Raw genomic sequence first — 16115 nt, 5'->3', positions numbered from 1 at the left:
GGAAAACTGGGCCTGCTGCACTAACGATGAGATTATTATCAGCAGTTTGCCTTGATCAAGGGGAGACATTTATTGTTTTCAAATCTCAGCTCATCAGATACATTTGGAAGGAAGGGCTGTGGACAAACAGAACCTAAAGCAAGACTGAAGATTAAAGCAAAAAACAGACAGTAATTATGTCTCCATTGTTACATTCTTGTCAAACCCAGGTGGTCCTCACAGTGACCTTTAAGAGTAATATAAAGCTGATTTCTCATGTGCAGAGAACAAGAAAGATGCTTTAATGAGGAAGAATTATGCCCAGTATCCTGTTTCCAACAGTTGCCAACCCAAGTTTCAAGTACCTGGCAGTGACCCATAGAGTAACAACATTCCAGAGCTGAGATTGTGATGTCATATTGCCTTATTCCAGCCAACCTCATCAGTGATGTCACAATGGCTTGATTATCCTGTACTTGGCTCACATAAGAACCTAAGAATTACCATACTGGGACAGATCGAAGGTCCATCAAGCCCAGTATCTTGTTTCCAACAGTGGCCAACCCAGGTCCCAAGTACCTTGCTAGATCTCAAGTAGTAAAACAGATTTTATGCTGCTTGACCTAAGAATAAGCAGTGGATTTCCCCAAGCCATCTCAATAATAGCCTATGAACTTCTCTTTTAGGAAATTATCCAAGCCTCTTTTGAACCTTGCTAAGCTAACTGATTTCTCACCACATTCTCCGGCATAATTATTAGGGGTTAGAGTTATTGATAGAGTCGGTGATATGAAGTGAAACAAAAAAGTGTCCAGAAAAGTGTGGAATAACTTGTAAGCTTCATGGCTTCACGTCATTCTCGGAAAACACGGACCATGTCGGGTCCCTTGGTTGGTAAAAAGGTTTTTATATTACTGCATTTTAATTTGGTACAATAAATCTTGCCTGCATCTTGTACATTGCCTGCAGTTTCTGTTGGTTTTTCCGTTTTGGTGATTTTTTTACTGCAGCTTCAGTTGGATTTTTCTGTTGTTGCTTCACGTCATTCTTGCCTTGGCTGGGATGAGAACTTTTCAGCGGCCCTTCGTTATATGGCGCCCAAATGTGGGTGTGCTCTGAGATGCCTGTGCAACTTAGTTGGCTAACGAGCAACAACTGGACACCAAAAATCAATTCTTCAAGTTAATTGGCACCAATTGGGATTTGCGTGCGCATCTGGATGCCTGCTATTCCATAATATCAACTGCCCAAATTCCATAGCGTGCCACTCAAAAGGCAGCACGGCAGGAGCATGGGCGTGTCAGGGGTGTCCTGAAAATGTGTGCATATTGTAACTGCATAATGGGTCAGAGCACTCAACTTGGGTGCCAGCATTTATACCAGGTTTCAGCAGGCGTAATTCTGCCGCGCAAAGTTAGGGTGTGGGAATCAGCACTAAAAACATTTCTATAAAGAGTGTGTGCCACTTATAGAATTGCAATCACAGTAGTACCAATCTTTTCTGGCATCTGTTTACAAACTCCATTTACAGAATCTGCGCTCTTAATTGTATACCTTCTTTTTCTAAGTACGTAGTTTTAAGTGAGATTTTGTCTCGCACTTTCTCTTTTATTTATTTTTTACTGCCTTAGCACAGTTTCTCAAATTGTAGGCAGTGGCGTAGCAGGAGGACAGACCACCCACTCACTTCAAATTTTCGCCGGCAACGAGCAGTATCTCCAACCTTCTGCTCAGCTGGCCTCAGCTTTCCTTCTGATGTCACTTCCTGGTGGTTGCAGGACCAGGAAGTGACATCAGAGGGAGATCTGAGGCCAGCCCGAACAGCAGGTAGAAGACGCTGCCTGCAAAGATTTGAAGAGATACGCAGGGGAGGCGCACGTGCAGTGGGAAAGACTGCAGGGGGTTCATGACGCAGTGATGCCTGGCGCCTCTTTCACTCGCTATGCCACTGACTGCAGGAACCATAGATGAAACAGCTTTTCTTATTTACATAGAAACAAAATCAGAATGTTTTTTTATCTCTGCTTTTCTGACCGATTGCTTATCTGATGCTTATCTGATTACACCACCTATATTAATAATTACATCACCTTCAAAATGATTCCAGTGGACTGTTATTGATTCCTAACTGTATCATATAAGACAGTAATATCTGAATAGAGTTTAAAAGCATATGCTTTAATAATTCTTTAAAAAATGTAGGTTACTATTTATTTAAAACAAATATAGCACAGCTGAATGCTTAACTATCAAAAGGCAAAAAGTCATGCATTCACGTAAATACTTGTGAGGCGGACTCTGAAGAATCAAAAAACAGTGGAGAAAAAGACCTCAGTTTCACATTGGATAAGACAAAAACCATAAATCCTCTGGACAATTTAGCTTCAAATACACATTTGAAGAAGAAGACACATCCCTGGTCATAAAAAAAACTCCACTGTCGGGATTTTTGACTATTTTCAAAATATCATATCAGTAATCTCTTAAACAATATCAGGAAATGATAAAAAGACAAATGAAATTCAACAGATGTCTCCTCAACACAAAATTTCTTATGGAAAAGATAAGAGGTACTCAATCTTCATTTCTTAAAGAGAATACGTTCACTTCTGGAATACTTTTTAGCAATCTCCCTATTTATTGCCATTGGGATCGGGGGAGAGTGTGGTACAGTGGTTAAAGCTACAGCCTCAGCACTCTGGGTTGTGGGTTCAAACCCATGCTGCTCCTTGTGACCCTGGGCAAGTCACTTAATCCCCCCATTGCCCCAGGTACATTAGATAGATAGTGAGCCCCAATGGAAAGACAGGGAAAAATGCTTGAGTACCTGAAAACCATTCTGAGCTCTCCTGGGAGAACAGTATAGAAAATTGAAAATATATTTTTAAAAAAATGCAATGAAATTAGGTCACAGCATACTAGAATTATGAAAGTCTTCTTTGCAAATGAGAGACTCGCTTTTCATAATAGCTTGGGTGCCAAATCAGTAGAGTCTAAGGAGAATGGCTATAATTGTCATCTCTTGCATATACACTGGCCTCTCTGTTTAGCTCAGTGGCCTGATTTGGGGTAACCTGCGGTTGTATTGCGTAGCTAGCTGCTAGGACATTATTGAAGCTTCAGTGGTTCACTGAAGACTCACTGTTTCCAAGCATCCTTTCAGCTCCACATAGCTCTCTTGCAGTCCAGAACACGTTCATGTCACACACCAACTTCTGCTTCCATAACAGGAAAAAAAATGATCACTGTGAAACCTAGAAAGCCACCACAGATCCCCTAACTGTCTTTAAAAGCAACGGTTGGTCGATTCCGATCTTTTATTTCTTCCACCGCACTTTGCAGAATTTCAAAATGCCAAAGAAGGGTTTTGCGTAATCCTTTTCGATTAGGTACATAAGCCCTGTCTTTAGAGTATAAGGTAGAAAGTACCTATGGAAAAATTTTTTAAAAAAACACTGTGGAGCAACGATGATCCTGAAATGGACTTTAATGAAAGACTCAAAGTTCCAAATGCACAATAAAACATTCCACATAAAGATAAAATAATCCACATAAAAACCTATAGGACCTAGTCCGCTGATAGCGCAGGACCCAACACGGTCTGCGTTTTGACAAATTGTCTTCTTCAGGAGTCCCTAAGAGTCCTATGGTGGTAGATACGTGGAAAGACTGATATGTGGAAATAGAGGCGCTGCTAAACCCAAAGCTACTGAGGTGCAGAGCGGCCTGTGAGGTTTGCTACAGCCAGCCGTGATCCGCAGTAGGCTGTTTAGAAGAGGAGGGCAGACAGAAGAGCAGCAGCAGGCCTTACAAGTGCTCCCTGGTTGCTGTGGAGAGGTCTGCCACTGCCTGAAGGAGCTGAAGAGCAAGGAGGCCTGCACTTTACAGATTCTCTGCCGGCCACTGGCACAGCTAAACGCGCATGCACACTCCTGCCGGCTACGGACCTACGGATCATAGATCACGCAGGTAGGAGTGCGCATGCGCGCTTAGCGTTTTTATTATTATAGATTTTTGACCAAAATTTCATCCAAGTCCCAAGCGCCTAGAACAAGACCATTTGGACGTGGGACTGGCCACCTAGACATGGCAACAGAGCTGTGGGGCACCTTAGAGAGCACTGCTGTGAACTTCACATGAAGGGTGCCACATAAACATCTCACCAGACCTCCCTTGTAGATTACAGTGAGCCCCCCAAACACCCCAAAAACCCACTATACCCACCTGTCTACAACCCCAATAGCCCTTATGCCTGCATGTGGCACCTATATGGCAGTAGAGTAGGGCTTTAGTGCGCTCACATTTTCCACCATAAATGTAGTGGTTAGAGTGGCTTATGGGACTTGCTACTCCTCTCTATGGTTCACTAGCCCACCCACCAGGTTATTTAAGATACCCATGTGCAGCTCTAGTAGGCTTTCTTATACCAGGTGCTGATGTTCTGGAGACATGTATGTATGTTTGTATTCTGATTTTTGTGGATGTGAGGGGGTCAATGCATGCAGTGGTCAATGCATGCAGTGGTCAATTTGGGCAGCTTTGTGGCACTTAGACCCTTCTAAAACAGGTCTAGTTCCAAAGGTATAAGTTCCATCCAGGATGTCTTGCAAAAGGTTTGATTATCGCTGCAAGACATCCATGTCTAACCCCCCCCCTTGAAACCACCCAAAGCCCGCCCATAACACGCCCATCTCGTGCTCTGAATGTACAGAGACTGGAACACATAGAAACATAGAAACATAGAAAGATGACGGCAGAAAAGGGCCATAGCCCATCAAGTCTGCCCACTCTATTGACCCACCCCATTAAGTCTGAATGCTAATGACCTGTTCCTTAACTCGACCCTCGTAGGGATCCCACGTGGATGTCCCATTTATTCTTAAAGTCGAGCACGCTGGTGGCCTTGATCACCTGCTCCGGAAGTCTGTTCCAGTGATCTACCACCCTTTCTGTGAAGAAATACTTCCTGGTGTCACCACTAAATTTCCCTCCTCTGAGTTTGAGCGGGTGCCCCCTTGTGACCGAGGGTCCTTTGGGAAAGAATATATCGTTTTCCACCTCGACACGACCCGTGACGTACTTAAATGTCTCAATCATGTCACCCCTTTCCCTGCGCTCCTCTAGGGTATAGAGCTGCAGTTTGCCCAGTCTTTCTTCGTATGAGAGACCCTTGAGTCCGGAGACCATCCTAGTGGCCATCCTCTGGACCGACTCAGCTCGAAGCACATCTTTCTCGCTAGACGGTACAGAAAGATGGTTTCGATTATCGGCACTTGGACATTCTGGCGATTAGGACATCCAAGTGCCATTAGGATGCTTTTTGGACGTCTATGTTTTTGGATTATGAACCTGTTAGGCAGCGCTAAGCGTGAATCTATAACGGGCGCCTACATTTTATAGACCTGCATTTAGCGCCGCACTGATCGTCACTCTTTTTTTAGGCAATTTCCCCCTTAGGGGGAAATTCTGTAAATGGCGTCTAAAAAAAATAACGCCTATAACGTAGGCGCCTGTCGCATGTCAATCACACTGTAATTGCACCTAGTGGCACCGAAGCCCTTCTCCACCCCTAAACATGCCTACGCTGGAGTGAGGCACTGCTAGGTGGTGTTCGATAGGCATCTATCTTTTCTACAGTCACGCCTAAGATAGGTGCCTATCGCTCAATTTTTATTTCGTTGAGTTATGTTAAAGCTCATAATTAAGCCAATTTACCAATCAAGTTAGGCGCCTCTTATAGAATTTGCCTCTAAATGCACACGCTTACAGAATATCATTTCGTAAATGTGCTGCAGTTTGAACACATAACGCTACGCTTACTTGTGAAAGTGCCAGTACTCTGTATCTATATGCATGCAAGTGGCCAGTCACAGAATTGCTCTTAATGTGGTCTACCTATATTCTTGTTCAGTGCAGCAAGGAACCACCAAAAACTGTACTAAAAGATTAAGAACGTTAGAATTGCTGCTGCTGGGTCAGACCAGTGGTCCATCGTGCCCAGCAGTCCTCTCACGCGGCGGCCCCAAGGTCAAAGACCAGTGCTCTAAATGAGCCCAGCCTCCCCTGTTTACTTTCCAGTTGAGCAGGAACTTGTCCAACTTTGTCTTGAATCCCTGGAGGGTGTTTTCCCCTATAACAGTCTCCGGAAGAGCGTTCCAGTTTTCTACCACTTCCTTACGTTTGTACGGAATCTATCCCCCTTTAACTTTAGAGAGTGCCCTCTCGTCCTCTCTACCTTGGAGAGGGTGAACAACCTGTCTTTATCTACTAAGTCTATTCCCTTCATTATCTTGAATGTTTCGATTATGTCCCCTCTCAGTCTCTTCTTTTCAAGGGAGAAGAGGCCCAGTTTCTCTTAATCTCGGCAACTCCTCCAGCTCCTTAACCATTTTAGTTGCTCTTCTCTGGACCCTTTTGAGTAGTCCCGTGTCCTTCTTCATGTACGGCGACCAGTGCTGGATGCAGTACTCCAGGTGAGGGCGTACCACGGCCCGGTACAGCAGCATGATAACCTTCTCCAATGTGTTTGTGATCACCTTCTTTATCATTCCTAGCATTCTGTTCGCCCTTTTCGCCGCTGCCACGCATTGCTCAGACGGTTTCATCGACTTGTTGATCAGAACTCCCAAGTCTCTTTCCTGGAAGGTCTCTCCAAGTACCACCCCGGACATCCTGTATCCGTGCATGAAATTTTCAACCTTACTCTTTTTTTTTTTTTTTTTAAGTGAATGAAGAGCCTGAGCACACTCGTCATAGATGAACCATCATGGCTTCTAGAATCTGTGTAGCAAACTGCTACGTCGCTTGTCTTTTCTGCTTCTCGATGCGAGGGCCTTTCCCACTTTGTCCTGTTTATTAAAGGGGCATTTCTTCTGTCTTAGGAAATAATTTAGCCTTAACGCAAATGCTACTCTGAGAATTGTAGACAAAGTGGATGAATTTATGTAACACTGGCTAAGAAATGAGCCTGAGGTTTGTGACCCATTATTTATTATTGAAAAGTGCTTGATTTTTATTTTCCTTTGCCTAAAGCAGGGGTGTCCAACCTCTTGTCTTCGCTGGGCCGCATTGGCCGAAAAAAATGTTTCTGGGGCCGCACAAACACGCAAACGCTGCAGCAAGACAGAGGAAGGAGCCGGCAAGACAGTAAACACCCGGGGGCAGCAGAGGAAAACACTGCATCACCGTTGACCGAGGCTGCACAAAATATTCACTGGTCCGCATGTGGCCCTCGGGCCTAAGGTTGGACACCCCTGGCCTAAAGCATTTCAAGGTAATTTCTGCATCAGCTCTTTTATGTACGTTCAGATCACTGGCATTCCTGATATCTCTCTTAGCTGATATTACACGGACTAGACCTAATTACTGTAATTTTCACATATTTATGAATTTTAGCATTTTACATTTTCTTTTATAGTTTGCTTAGGGAGGTAGATATAAGGTGTAATAAAAGGCTAGCTTTTTACCATAAATTGATTTACCGTGGGAGTCACCAGCCTGCAGTATCTCAGTACCACAGGTTCCTGACTCCTGAGTATAAAAGAATTACACGCCTTGGAAGCCACTTTGCACTGGGCTTCCACGTCACTGCCTGATACTCCCGGAGTGCCCCCAATTACCAACCCCCCCTTCTAGCAGCCTTCTAAATCAAGTCCCCCCAGATAGTGCCCCTGCCAGTATTTTGTAAGTTACATATGTACAGATAAGAGGGACTTACCCGATGAACAGAGTTCATGGGGAGAAATGTACATAAGAACATAAGAAATGCCTGCACCGGATCAGACCTGGGGTCCATCTAGTCCGGCGATCCGCACACACGGAGGCTCAGCCAGACACACCCTGGCGAATACACTAGTCACTCGTATCCCTCAATGTCTTCTGCAAGAAGATGTGCGTCCAATTTTCCCTTAAATCCTAGAATGGTGGTTTCCTCCACCAGCTCTTTCGGGAGAGAGTTCCAGGCGTTCACCACTCGCTGTGTGAAGCAGAACTTTCTGTCGTTTGTCTTGGCCGTGTCCCCTCTCAGCTTCAGGCCATGACCTCTGATCCGAGACTGGGTTACATTTGCCAATGTGATTAACGCTGTTTCTTGCTCAAAATCCTTTCCCCCTGCTGGTGAGTGAGCTTGCTCCATTATGTCGATCCCTTTTAGCAATTTAAAAGTCTATAAGATCCCCTCTCAGTCTTCTCTTCTCAAGGGTGAATAGTCCCAGTTGGGGGAGATAAGTGAGGAGAGATATTGAGGGGGAGGAGGTTTGGCAGAGTGAATGCATTTGTAAGTCAGTGAGAGGAGTTTGAACTATATATGGAAATGGATGGGAAGCCAATGAAGTGACTTAAGGAGAAGGGTAATGTGAGTATTGCGGCTGTGGCGGAATATAAGTCATACAGCAGAATTTTGAACAGATTGAAGGGGAGAGAGTTGATTGAGCAGAAGACCTGAGAGGTGATGAGAGTGTGGATAAGGGTTTTGGTAGTGTGCTCGGAAAGGAGTGGTTGGATTTTGGTAATATTGTAGAGGAAAAAGCGACAGGCTTTAGTGGTTTGTTGTATCTGAGCGGAGGAGGAGAGAGAGGAGTCAAAGATGACTCCAAGGTTGCGACAGGGAGGAAAAAAGTGTTGTCCACAGAAATAAAGAACAGGGGGAGGGAGGTTTATGTGCAAAGATAAGGAGCTCGGTATTAGCCATATTTCATGACACTTGCATTATTCAACTGGTAGTGAAATATATTCATTGTTTGATTACTAATAAGCATGAGGACTGTTATGGGAAAGTAATATTAGAAATGAAAAGGATAATGCACCAAGATAGATTTGCATTAACATTTTACTTTTGGCAGGTATTACATTACATTACATTAATGACTTCTATTCCGCCCGTACTTTGCAGTTTTGGGCGGATTACAAAAGAAACTAGCTGGACATTTCCAGGAAAATTACAATTTAGGTTTTTGGATTACAAAAAGATGACTGGACAGTTCCAGGAAATTTACAGTTTGGGAGCTGTTTACATGGTTGAGACTTTGAGGAGAAAGAATTACGGAGAGGGAGAGACTTTGAGGGGGAATTTGTAAGGAAGGAGGAGAACAGGGGGTAGAGTTAAGGCATCTGGATAAAGTTTTTGAATAGCAGAGTTTTAATTTCTTTTCGAAATGATTTGAAGTCGATCGTTGTTAATAGCAAGTTGGAGACGGTGTGGTCAAGTTTCGCTGCTTGCGTCGCTAGTAGGTTGTCAAACATCATCTTACGCTGAGTGCCTTTGAATGGGGGGAAGGTAAATGGGGTCTGGGTTCTCCTTTGTCTAGTAGTGAGGTTTTGATTTAGGCGGTTGTTTAGGTAAGTGGGGGCAACTACATAACTAGGCCAGGGGTAGGCAATTCCGGTCCTCAAGAGCCGGAGCCAGCTCAGGTTTTCAGGATATCCACAATGAATATGTATGAGATGGATTTGCATGCACTGCCTCCTTGAGATGCAAATCTATCTCGTGCATATTTATTGTGGATATCCTGAAAACCTGACCTGGCTCTGGCTCTCGAGGACCGGAATTGCCTACCCCTGAACTAGGCAAATAAGACATGTTACCATTTGAAGCATAATTACACTAATCATCTTTCTCATATACCCTCCCCCCTCTTTTATGAAGCCGTGTTAGGGTGTTATAATTTTCAAATACAATTCACAGAAAACCAATGAAGAATGGATTTACAATTATACACTCTTCTCGCAAAGACGAGTTCAAATTCAAACAACTATTTCCATCCAGCCCACATTACGAGAGGACTTACTCTTAACTTCATATTCCAACCAAGTAAGGAAATTGAAGATCAGAGTTAATAAAGCAACAAGAAAATAAATGTTTATACATCTATCAATCAAAAATAAGAATAAGCTTTATTAATTTGATCTACATTATATGGTGAAGTACTAAATTCTCCTCAATAAATCAGTGTGTTACACCTTTTGTTACTCCTTTAAGCTCAAAAATTGTTCCAACTGAAAAGGATCACCCAAAACAAATTCCTTCTCTTCAAACTTTGCCATACATTTACAAGGAAATTTCAAAAAGAAAGTGGCTTCTAAAGCCAATACCCTGGATTTTAATACAAGAAATGTTTTCCTTCTCAATTGGGTGGCTCTTGTCACATCCAGAAATATCAGTACTACTTCCCAACAAAATTTAGTATTTTTATTCTTGAAGTATGTTTTCATAATTAATATCTTATCAACTTCACTTGTACATGTCATCAAAAGGGTGAACCTAGTCGAGATCACGTCCTGTGAATTTTCTAAAAACCCAGTTAAATCAAAATCAGTTGGAGTCAACTGGTCCAATCCTTGTTCAGATCCTATCTTCTTTTTTTGTGGGATGTCGTAACAATTAGAAATAAAAATAAGTTTATACATTTGATAATTCCAATATCTCTTTGAAATATTTTCTAAGCAATATTTCTGGGGATAATAAATGAGTCATTGGGAAATTAACAAAATGGAGATTTTTTTGAACAATGTACAGTACTCCCCCGAAATTCACGGGGGTTCTGTTCCAGGAACACCCATGAATTTTGAAAAACCGCAAATATGGTTTTTCAAAGGCAGGAGAGGGCAGCTGGGGCGCTGATGGGTGCTTAAATTGTACTTACGAAGCCGGGCACATTTTTCCAACTGTGTCTTCCTGGTACTAAAATCATGGCTACACCAATCAGGAGCTGTTTTGATACGCCAGATAGCGTGTCAAAGCAGTTCCTGATTGGTGTACACATGACTTTAGTACCAGGAAGAGGCGGTCGGAAAGTACCGTGAATCTTTAACCGCAGAGGCCGAAACCTTCTACAGGGTCGAAATCTGTGTTTCAGAAACGAATAACCTTTTATCCAAAATCATCAAGTTGGAATCTACCTCTTCAAGCTTATGAACAACTTCCTGTGAGAAAATTGCATTTTGTTTAACATCTGATTTTAATAATCCCTCAACTCTAGAATTTATTAACCACAAATCCTTTAATGAAATATCCTCTGGAATCTCTTGGGATCGGAGGTCCGCAACATTATCCTCTTGAATGGAAATAATTTGAGGCAATAACTTAAAGGATATTGTAGAGGTTAACTGTGGATCGTTGAATTACATTACATTACATTAGAGATTTCTATTCACCATTACCTTGCGGTTCAAGGCGGATTACAAAAGAATTATAAACAGTGGGTTACAATGGAAGATCATTTGTCATTTCTAGAGAGGTAAAGAGTAAGTCTGGTGGGAAGAGGGAGGGAGGAAGGACGGTATATGTGATGTTAGGACTGTTTCAGGAATTTCTTGAAGAGTATAGTTTTTATTTCTTTTCTGAACATCTTGTAGTCTGGGATAGTTATCAGTAGTTTGGAGATCTGATTATCTAGTTTTGCTGCTTGAGTGGCGAGGAGGCCCAATAGAACCCTTGGGAACCAAATCGGTACCCAAACGACTTGTGAGGGTGGAGGAGTTCTATCAAGGGGACTTAAAGACACACCTGACAATGACTTCGGCTCCCTACTTGATACCGTTATTACATTTGTCACCAAATGTCTATCCATAGGGCCGGTTGTAGCAAGAGTTGAGCTCTTGAGTTTGACCTTCCTTTTACCTATACTCTCACACAGATTAAGGAGAACTCAGAGCCTTTTCATTTACCCCCCTCTCAATGGAACAAGACGAAAGAAACTATACGACAGCCTTTTAGCGACACAGGCAGCAAAGATTGATACCACCATTTCCAATCTACTGATCAATTCAACAGACATTAAAGTATTCCGAAAAGAAATCAAAACTCATCTCTTCAAAAAACACTTCCCATCATCATAACCTCACAATAGCACTAGAAAATACTTTTATGACCACCACCACCACCACCATAGCAATACTTCAGAATCCTGACTGTATTATATCTGTTCATCACAACAACTTATCACTATCTACTATTTGCTTTCAATTTCTCCTGGAAATGTCCAGACTAACAATTGTAACTTAACACTTTCTTGATTCTATGTACTGCAACGCTACTGGAAATGTCCAGTCTTCTAATTTGTAATCCGCTTAGAACCGCAAGGCACAAGCGGAATAGAAATCACTAATGTAATGTAATGTAATATATAAGGGAAAACACTCTCATTCAATTCCTCATAGGATCGTCACTAGTCATGGCTCCCAAGGGGCCTTGCATGCCCTTTGGCCATGCAGGAGATGGGCCCAGATGGCGTCAGGCATCCATCTCCCTCGGTGCCTGCAAACAAACCAACACCAATCCAAAGCTGTCAAGATGGTACTAAATGTAGCCGCTAAGGCAGTCAGGAACAGGCAAAAAGTCTCCATCAAACACCAACAAAGGTATTTCCTCTGACTTGTCTGACGTTCCCAATCTGGTCAGCGAACCCACTATTTACAAAGAGAAACTGCAGACCTCACAGCATACCCTGAAGAAAGCCACAGCATGATGGCGGAAACGTCAGTTTCTACCTGACAAGATGCAGCAAGAACTGGAAACCTGCAACAAGCACAATGCCAGCTGCAGAAACCCTGAGCGAACATGTAACCCAGCTCACTGGGACAACATCTTTAAACTCAGCAGAGACTTTTCCATTCCATGGGAAAAGAGACCAACTGACTTTCCCACCAAAATTCCAATTTCTGACCAACTGACATTTCCGCCAAAATTCAAATGGGCGGACTGTCCTGTTCCCAATCAGGGCCGTGAACCCACTATTTACAAAGACAAACTGCAGTCTTCACAGCATACCCTGAAGAAAGCCACAGCACGATGGCTGAAACGTCGGTTTCTACCTGACAAGACGCAGCGAGACCCAGAAACCTGCAACAAACATATTGCCATGTTATCTGATTGACCAATTTGCTTTCAATATATTGAGGCACCCTTCATGTTTTTCTGCTTTTTTTATGTTTCCTACTATAAGGGGCTGCTCTAAATTGAAATATGTAGTATTATATGTTGTCTTTTCAGGCTGCTAAAAGTTGGGAGAGAAAACTAGGCCCTATAATGCAAACATCTATAATCTTTTGATTATTATAGGAAAATGTTAACAAATTACTTATTTAAGCAATTTTTTGGGAGAATAATGTGGATGTAATGTATGTTTTATTTGTTATTTTGTAATTTTCTGTCAATGCATAATTCTCTTTATGTTAGCCACATAGAACTGCAAGGTATTTGCAATATACAAATGGAGTGTTATGTTATCAGCGGTTTCAAATTGCAGCCCTTAGGGCTGGAAACCTGTTTGGTGTTCAGAATATCACTAATTTATATTCATATATGTTAGGGGTATCCTGAAAATCCAGCTGGCTTGCAGCACTCCAGAATTGCAGTGTCTCACCCCTGTCTGTCACTCTGAAGGGATCAGCCACTCCCCTATGTGTCTGTGTCATTCTCCTTACGCTCTAGAATGGAGAAAATACCGTGATTTCCTCTTCCATTGCTTATTTTCTTCAGTCTACTTTTGTCCCTCTAGAAGGGGAAAACCTCAACTCCTCCTTCTCTCAGGAGCACTTCATCAGTTGAAGGCCCTCTCTGGGCTGAAGGGAGATGTAGTCTTTGTGCCTCCTCCTCTGTTATGGGGCTTTTCTGCTTGCAGAGAGATTAGGTTCACAACTGGCCTCTCTTCTATTAAGAAGAGAGGCTACTGGCATTGATGTAGCTCTTGTTCCATTATATTTGAACTAAGAGAATTTATGATTAACACTTTCAAATAATTTCTACTTACCATGCTAATATTCTCTATAGCCTCATACCTGTTCTCTCTTGCTACCCTGTTGCTCAAGAATTGATTTCTAAACTTGTGGCTTTTGTGATTTTCCTTATAGTCTCTGTGTGTTGGGGTGGCAGGTCAACAAACTGGAAACCATTAGGTAACAGCAGAAAAATACATGAGGCCACTCAAAGTTACAGGGCCATAATTTGCCAGAGGTTATAGTAAGAGTGGATAGCTTAGCTGGTTTTAAGCAAGGTTTAGACAATTTCCTGGAGGAAAATAGTCTGTTATTGAAAAAGACATGGGGAAAGCCACTACTTGCCCTGGATCGGTAGCATGGAATGTTGTTACTCCTTGGGTTTTGGCCAGATACTAGGGACCTGGATTGGCCACTGTGAGAACGGGCTACTGGGCTTGATGGACCATTGGTCTGACCATTGGTATGGCTGTTCTTATGCTCTTATGTGTGCCAAGTATAGGACAATCAAGCTATTATAACATCACTAATGAGGCTGGCTCTGAGGCACTGTGGAATGAGGCATTATGACATCACAATCTCTGTTCTGGAATGTTGCTCTCATTGGGGTTCCAGAATCTTGCTATTCTTTGAGATGCTGGAATATTGGTACTCGGTACTAGGGACCTGGATTGGCCACCGTGAGAATGGGCTACTGGGCTTGATGAATTATTGGTCTGACTCTTATGTGTGCCAAGTATAGAACAATTAAGCCATTGTAACATCACTGATGAGGTCGGCTCTGAGGCACTGTGAAATGAGGCATTATGACATCACAATCTCAGCTCTGGAATGTTGCTCTCATTGGGGTTCCAGAATCTTGCTATTCTTTGAGATGCTGGAATTTTGGTACTCCTTGGGTTTTGGCCAGGTACTAGGGACCTGGATTGGCCACCGTGAGAACGGGCTACTGGGCTTGATGAACTATTGGTCTAACCCAGTAAGGCTATTCTTATGTTCTTACTAAATAAAGAAGATTGTTACATTCCTACCAAATAACCAAACATTGTCTATAATATTTAGTGTCCATGGAACGATGCTGTTGACCTTTTTGGTCCTGTAGTGCAAAGTCTTTAAATTGAATTAACAGTTACTTACTGGCAAGAGTCAACTTATGGGATGTGGAAAGGAAAATATAGAACATAAATGCTTCTTTTAAAGGTCACAGTTGCATTTATAAATGGTCAGTAAAGAAAGGTATGGAAGATTTATTTGAATAAGTATAGAAAACCCATATCAGATGACTCGTGCTTATTGTACAACTGAATGAAATGAACAGGTGGTATTTGCTAATGGAACTTGATATTCACTCAGATCATCAATTTCGGGAAGGCTTATGACAGATTGGATTCAGACCAATAGGGCTTGGAACAGAGTTTTCACACACATTTGAGAAACAGAGATATTACACCAGTTATTAAAACTAAAGCTGGGTTAGTCAGAAGCCCAAGCCATTGTCCAGAGTTGTAAATTCATATTGATTTGGAATTGTTTCCCGTGACGGTTATTCCTGATCCATTTTAGAGATATTAAAGCACGAAGAACTTAGACTGGATAAACATTACCGAATCTCTTATTTAACAGGAAATCTTCACAAAGTCTGTGCAAGCTGTCACCTTCAGAACAATGAGCTGAAGTTGGCGAGAACATTTAACATTTTCATGGGTCAACATGATTGTCTTGATTAGACACTCCTTAAAATTAGGAAGTAGCAGATCAAAACCAAATTTAAGAATATAAACTACTTTTATGTCAATGCATCATTAAGCTGTGGGAATTAGGGGCCCAGTGTTTAGAGGTCCGATATCCAGCTCACAGTGGTAAGTGGCTTGTAAGCCACTCACTGCCTCGGGTTGAATAAATTTATGCCAGAGGCATGTCCAGCTTCCGGCATTGAATATCTAGATTAGTGTGTCAACCTGGAAGTTAACCAGACACTGGCCAATATTCAAACCAGCAGCCTTTTTGCTGTCCTAACGTTTTTGTGTACTTAGCCGGCTAGTGGACTGAATATCATTGTTAACTGAGAGCAAGATTCTCAAAACTTCACGATAAAATCCGATGGGCTGCTACCGAGGTCGCTATTGTAACGATTTCAAAAAGGCGAGTCATTCTCAAAATACCCCGCATGCAAGTGAGGTTCATGGATGTTTCACGTAGGCTCACTAAATTGACTTGAGATGAGTTGCTGGTTGTAGTGATGAGCACATGCTCAGAATACACCCGCATATATATATATATTTTTTAAAAGCCACCAAACCAAATTGAAGATCGGCAGAAGAGATGCCTGCTCTCTCCCGCAGCGCTCATACAACTTCTGAACACCCATCCCTGGCAGCGGGAGGGATGCCCTCTCTCTTCTACCAAATTGCACAATCCCCTGA

General features: G+C 42.5%; 1 protein-coding gene across 1 annotated transcript in view; it reads left to right on the top strand.

The window, feature by feature from the left end:
* PRKCE (protein kinase C epsilon) overlaps positions 1-16115 on the top strand; it is a 736834-nt gene that overhangs the window by 496374 nt on the left and 224345 nt on the right. The gene's annotated exons all lie outside the window — the stretch shown is intronic.

The sequence above is a fragment of the Geotrypetes seraphini genome, chromosome 3 (genome assembly GCF_902459505.1).
Source record: "Geotrypetes seraphini chromosome 3, aGeoSer1.1, whole genome shotgun sequence".
In the NCBI taxonomy this organism is placed as follows: domain Eukaryota; kingdom Metazoa; phylum Chordata; class Amphibia; order Gymnophiona; family Dermophiidae; genus Geotrypetes; species Geotrypetes seraphini.
This window is presented reverse-complemented; position numbering and strand designations above follow the sequence as displayed.